Source organism: Homarus americanus, unplaced genomic scaffold, assembly GCF_018991925.1.
Source record: "Homarus americanus isolate GMGI-L3 unplaced genomic scaffold, GMGI_Hamer_2.0 scaffold25013, whole genome shotgun sequence".
Classification (NCBI taxonomy): Eukaryota; Metazoa; Arthropoda; class Malacostraca; order Decapoda; family Nephropidae; genus Homarus; species Homarus americanus.
Window position 1 is genome coordinate 5,899,723 of NW_024722158.1, and position 7,500 is coordinate 5,907,222.

A 7,500-nucleotide genomic window follows, 5' to 3' on the forward strand; every position below is an offset into this window, starting at 1 on the left:
AGTCATACAGAATTCTAAAAAAAAAAATGCGTATTAATTTTTAACTTGTATGCTAATGAGTTAAATTAAAAAAAATATCTAATATTTTTCCCCCCAACTGTATGTTAAAGAAATATACTTCAATATGTATGATTATTTCAGCGTATGTTAATGAATTGTATTTCAATAGATATTTTTTTTCTTCTTAGTATGATAAGGAGTCTTGTGTGGGTTAGTTCCTTTATTTGTAGATAGATAGATGGATATATATATATACATATATATATATATATATATATATATATATATATAGGAGAGAGAGAGAGAGAGAGAGAGAGAGAGAGAGAGAGAGAGAGAGAGAGAGAGAGAGAGGAGGGGTGACACTGTTATATCCACTTATTGGCAATATTCTCTGGACACTTCGAGGACGAGGGGCGCCACAGTTGCCATATACAGACATCCAGTACATCTACCACATCTGTTGCCATATCGATAAAACACTCACTTTATACATTCGAATACAATCCCAGTTGCCATAAAACAGACAGATGTAAATATAGGGAATTGCCATATAGATAAAAAGAGTCATCCTCTACCAATACACCGAGTTGCTATATTCAAATTTACCGAGTTGCCATATACTGTTGCCATATAGACAGAAAAAACACCTAACCTCAGTTGACATATACCAACACATTGAACACAGTCGCTAATATAGTTGCCATATTATAGCTACTGTAAACTATGTTGCCATATAGACCAAATCATATATCAAAACAATTACAACTTACAAATAAACCAGAATTGCCATGTACTAATAAAAATGAGTTGTATAAAGGCTAAAACAGTTGCCATATCTCGAGTTGCCATAAGATGAAAGCAGTTCTGATATGAATAGGATTAAGAATAACCTGAATTGCCATATACCCAGACAATCCTCACATAAGGGCACCAGAATTGCCATACATACATTGAAGTTGCCATATGAAAGGAGACAGAGGTGGGTGGTTAGGTGATGGGGGCAAGAGAGTACTATACCAAACACCCTTGTATAGTACATCATAAAGCCGTTTTACTAGGGGTAATATAATGGTGTTATGAGCCATATTTATAACGACCTTACGTGCCCTAACCCCCTCTTCCCCCTCCCCTTTCCCCCCATGACCCCCATCTCCCCCTCCTACATCTCCCCCTTTCCCTATCACCCCATCTCCCCTTCCCCTTCATCCTCCCTCACCCCCATCACTCCCTTCTCCCCCATCTACCCCTTCATCCTCCTCACCCCCATCACTACCTTCTCCCCCATCTCCCCCTTCATCCCCCCCTCCCCATCACCCCCATTCTCCCTGTGTAAGTGGGTCCCCGGTTTCCAGGACCATATACAAAGGGATTTTCCTTGGTTATTTCCCTGAATTTTGATATTTTTTCCTAGATTTTGATAATATTTCCCCTAGACTTGGATGGATATTTTTCATGGCTATAGAATGGTGATTTTCCCCACTCCTACGTACACACACACACACACACACACACACACACACACACACACGTCGTCAACAAGGTACAGTATATATCCCGAGTATTCCATTATTCAAATAAAATTAATATGACAGTTATGACAAATATGACAAACTTGTATTTATTGTCGTTCTGTCGTGTCATATGGGCGACATTTTTTCACCGCTGTCATAAATATTTCGTTGAATTGTTGTAGTAGATGTTGTTGCTTGTTGACGTTTGACTTTACATGTTTGTGTTGCGTTATATATATATGTGTGTGAGTGTGTGTGTGTGTGTGTGTGTGTGTGTGTGTTATATATATATGTGTGTGAGTGTGTGTGTGTGTGTGTGTGTGTGTGTGTGTGTGTGTGTGTGATTGATGGTTATTGATTGAGTGTTGTTGTTGTTGTTGTTGTTGTTGGTGGTGGTGGTAGCAGTGTTGTTGTTGTTGTTGTTGGTTTGTCGTTGGTGCTGTTGTAATCGTTTGAGTTGTTTTTGCTGTTTTCGTGTTTTATTAATTTTAATTAATTTTGTTTCGCCTTTTTCATAAATTTATCAGTTATTTTTATTCTTCTTCTTTCGTATTTTCTTATTTATTACGGTTTAAATTTTCTCTTCTACTCTTTTATCTGTTTTTGTTATTCTTCTTACGTTTATTCTTCATTATATTTATCAATTATCTTATTCCTCTACGTTTGTTAGTTCATATCATTCCATTATGTTATTATTCTCATTCGCACGTACAAGTTATTTCCATATTTCATTCCTATAATTATTCCCCTTTCATAATCCATCAGATTTATCCAATTATCATATTCTTCCCCCATTCATATTTCATCAGATTTATCCATTATCATTGTTTCGGTAAATTTATCACTTATTTTATCGTTTCTCATCTACGTTTGAAAGTGTATTAAATGTATCGCAAATCAGATTCTTCCCCGTTCATACGTCATTCACTACGTCATTCACTACGTCATTCACTACGTCATTCACTACGTCATTCACTACGTCATTCATTACGTCATTCACTACGTCATCCACTACGTCATTCACTACGTCATCCACTACGTCATCCACTACGTCATTCACTACGTCATCCACTACGTCATTCACTACGTCATTCACTACACCTCGAGTAACGAAGATCGCCACTAACCCAGCGAAGTTCGGTTTTAAAACTCGTTAGTTAAACACCTCAATTAACGAAGCCTTCCACTAACCCAGCCACTACTAACGAATACTCAAATCCTCTCGTTATATGAACACCTCAACTAACGAAGACTGACACTAACCCAACCACTACTAACGAATATTCAAAGCACTCTCGTTATATGAATACGTCGACTACCGAACACCACCAATAACCCGGGTCAATACCCTCGAGGTTCAGATATACTCTAAACCTCTCGTTATTTTGTTTTTTTTTGTTTTGCAGGCGATCCGAGTTTCATTTTTAATATGTCCAGGATAACAACAAACACCACTTCGTAACATTGGACTCTCTCTCTCTCTCTCTCTCTCTCTCTCTCTCTCTCTCTCTCTCTCTGAATGGTAAATGGATATTGCACTTTACGGATTATACGCAGCGAATTTTGGTTGATGTAATTTCTCTATTTTTTTTCCTGTGTGACGTTCATTGCTGCAGCGACTATGTAGATTTTCAATAAAGATTTTTTTTTTCTAAGGGTAAGGGGTAAAGGGGTGGTGGGGGTTGGAGTGGGGATGGGAGGTGGGATTGGGGGTGATGGAGGTGGTATGAATGGTAAGGGGTGGTGGCGGGTGGTGTGGTGGTTGGGGTGTGATGGGGGATGGGAGGTGGTGTGGGGGTGATGGAGGGTGGTATGAAGGGTAAGGGGGTGGTGGAGGGGTGGTGTGGAAGGTTGGGGTGTGATGGGGTCTGGGGTGGTAGGGTGTGGTGAGGTGGTGGGGGTGGTACGATGGGTAGGGGGTGGTGGGGTGGTGAGGGGTAGGGGGAGGGGGTGGTTGAGGGAATGGGGGTGAGTGGTGGTACGGGTAGAGGGTTTGTTTTGCGTTCGGGGAATTACCTGATAGCTAATTACATCTACCTGGGATGATTGAGTATAATTGAGTTTGTTTTTTACTCAATGAAGCAGTGAAGTTGAAACAATGAGAAAGAGAATTGCTTTGGGAAGATTTTGAGGCACAGCGAGACAGCGAAGCACTAATGAGGACAAACAAGGAAGCACTAACAATGGAGCACTAACTAGGAAGTACTAACAATGAAGCACTAACAATGAAGCACTAACAATGAAGCACTAACAATGGAGCACTAATTAGGAAGTACTAACAATGAAGCACTAACAATGAAGCACTAACAATGGAGCACTAATTAGGAAGCAATAACAAAGAAACACAAACAACGAAGCATTAATAATGAAGCACTAGCAACGAAGCACTAGCAACGAATTGTAAAATGAAATGAAGATTATTTACGCAAACCAATGAATAACTTTTTTTCGTGCAAGAGAATGGAAGCAATATCATAAAGCAATGATTCGTGAAGGCAGACAACGAACCACTAATGCTTCAACCTCTCAAAAAATAGAAATAATAATGTTTTAGTTTTAACGAAGGAAAGATTCGTATAATGAGACAACGGAACACTGATGCTTCAACCAAAAAAGAAAAAAGAAAACTGGAATTAATAATGTTTTGGTCTTAATGAAGCAAACAGGTATGAAGGTTGAACAATACACACACACACGGGGATAGAAAGCTCTTCAGAACTCAACGAGGCAATAAACCACTTAATCGAGCCAATTGAGACTCAACGCCTATGTTCTCTGAAACACAATAACGAGACGGAATAAAACAAGTCACAAGTGTTTAAAAGATGAAATTATAAACGGATCACATGAAGATTCGACAACTTAATTTATCTTGAACATGAAGATTAATCACAGTAATGTCAATCTGATCTAACACCAACCTAACCTAACCTAACCTAACCTAACCTAACCTAACCTAGCCTAACCTAACTTAACCTGACCTAACTTAACCTAACCTAACCTAACCTAACTTGACCTTAATGCCGTCACCTATTGTATATCGAGAGAGAGAGAGAGAGAGAGAGAGAGAGAGAGAGAGAGGTACACCTTAAACTCGAGGAAGATAAAACACCTTGTTCAAGTTACACTCTTGCTTAATTAAATACCTCAACCTCGACCATGGTAGGAGGAGGGTACTCGCTGTTGTCTGTCTGTCTGTTTATCTATTTACCTGTCTGTGTGCTTACCTGTCTCACTGTTTATCTGCTTGTCTGTCTCGGTTTGCTTGTATGTTCGTCTGTATGTTTGTATGTTTGTGTATGGGTCTGTATGTTTGTCTCTCCCTCACTCCCTCACCAAATAACCCCTTCCCTCCCTCCCCCCATCTCCCTCCCCCAATCCCTCACCTACTAACCCTCTCCCTCCCCCCACCTACTACCCTCCTCCCCCCATTCCCCTAATCCCCCTCCCTGCCCCTCCCATTCCCAAATCCACTCAATACAGAAAAAACCTACCGGAAAATAACAATAATATCTACCATAAGACAATGAACCGGTAACCCCTCACTCCCAGACCAGTGTACAGAGACTATTGAGTGAACCTGTACGTGTAACAGGAATGTACTACAAGACGGGGGTAAACGTGTGTGTGTGTGTGTGTGTGTGTGTGTGTGTGTGTGTGTGTGTGTGTGTGTGTGTGTGTGTGTGTGTGTGTGTGTGTTCAGGGGTTCAAATTTGCGCAGACAGAGACACACACACACACACACACACACACACACACACACAGACACACACACACACACACACACACACACACACACACACACACACACACACACACACAAAACACTAGCTTTTAACACCTAAACTGACACCCTTAAGGAACGAAAAATCCACATTGAAAGGACGTAAGTGTAAAACAAAACTCCCTCCACAAAAAAAAACCCACAAAAAAAACACCGACTCGTAAAACTGTTGAGACTCGTTCAGGCTCGTTTCACTTACCCTAACTTAATTAAATTCCTACACTTCGCTTGGCTTACGGAGTCTGTACGGGCGATCTGTTAGTCTGTACGGGCGTCTATTGTAGGTCTGTACGGGCGTCTGTTGGTCTGTACGGGCGTCTGTTAGTCTGTACGGGCGTCTGTTTAGCCTGTACGGGCGTCTGTTAGTCTGTACGGGCGTCCTGTTAGTCTGCGGGCGTCTGTTGAATCTGTACGGGCGTCTGTTGGTCTGTACGGGCGTCTGTTAGTCCCTACTTACGGGCGTCTGTTGGTCTGTACGGGCGTCTGTTGTGAATCTGTACAGGCGTCTGTTGGTCTGTACGGGCGTCTGTTAGTCTGTACGGGCATCTGTTGAGTCTGTACGGGCGTCTGTTGGTCTGTACGGGCGTCTGTTGAATCTGTACGGGCGTCTGTTAGTCTGTACGGGCGTCTGTTAATCCCTGTACGGGCATCTGTTAGTCTGTACGGGCGTCTGTTAGTCTGTACGTGCGTCTGTTAGTCTGTACGGGCGTCTGTTGAAAGATCTGTACGGGCGTCTGTTAGTCTGTACAGCGGGCGTCTGTTAGTCTGTACGGGCGTCTGTTGAGCCTGTACACCGGACGTCTGTTAGTCTATTACGGGCGTCTGTTAGTCTGCCTGGTCTGTTGAATCTGTACGGGCGTCTGTTGGTCTGTACGAGCGTCTGTTAGTCTGTACGGGCGTCTGTTGGTCTGTGCGGGCGTCATTGAGTCTGTACGGGCGTCTGTTAGTCTGTACGTGCGTCTGTTAGTCTGTACGTGCATGAGTGTCTGTGCGTATGTCTGTTCATGAGTTTATCGACAGGTTTAATAATTTGGTCATGGGCTCCACACAGACACACACACACACACACAAACACACACACACACACACACACACACACACACACACACACACACGCACGTACATCATCACTGGACATTCAAGCCGATGTTTCCTTAACCTAATCTTGGTGTCTAGCTGTGTGTGTGTGTACGTGTGTGTGTCTGTGTGTGTACGTACAGTATGCGTGTGTGTGTAAGTGTGCGCGCATAGTAAGATACAGTCACAGGTACACATAGACACAAGCCAACACTCTCTCTCTCTCTCTCTCTCTCTCTCTCTCCCATCACTCACCCATCATCCTCACATCTCTCGCTTCTCTTCCCTCCTTCCCTCCCCTTCTTCCCTCCAATCCCCCCCCTCCCTCCCCCTCCACCCCAAGGTCGTAATTCTCAAGGACAGACAGGACAGTGTCCAGGAGGAGGTTGTTGAATAAGACGGATGGACCACCCGGCCTGCTGGCCACACTGGACCACTGAAGGACCACCCGACCTGCTGGCCACACTGGACCACTGACGGACCACCCGACCTGCTGGCCACACTGGACCACTGATGGACCACCCGACCTGCTGGCCACACTGGACCACTGACGGACCACCCGACCTGCTGGCCACACCACCATGGACCATCCGACCTGCTGGCCACACTGAACCACTGACGGACCACCCGACCTGCTGGCCACACTGGACCACTGACGGACCACCCGACCTGCTGGCCACACTGGACCACTGATGGACCACCCGACCTGTTGGCCACACTGGACCACTGATGGACCACTGAGCCGTCCTGGACCAGAAAACCGTAGCGAGAGAGAGAGAGAGAGATGCTTACATACATGCGAGCTGATCTACGTAAACACATCTTCAACCACTCAGCGCCTTCCTTACAAGCGAAATGCTTGGTAAACGAACCCGGAGTCAATCAGCGCCGCTCTTACATACGGAACAAAAACAAAAACAAAAACAAGCATCAACAAATTTTCAGCCAATCAGCGCCTCTCTTACATACGAAACAGCCAATCCAGCGCCTCTCTTACATACGAAACAAAAACAAAAACAAGCATCAACAAATTCTCAGCCAATCAGCGCCTCTCTTACATACGAAACAGCCAATCAGCGCCTTTCTTACATACGAAACAGCCAATCAGCGCCTCTCTTACATACGGAA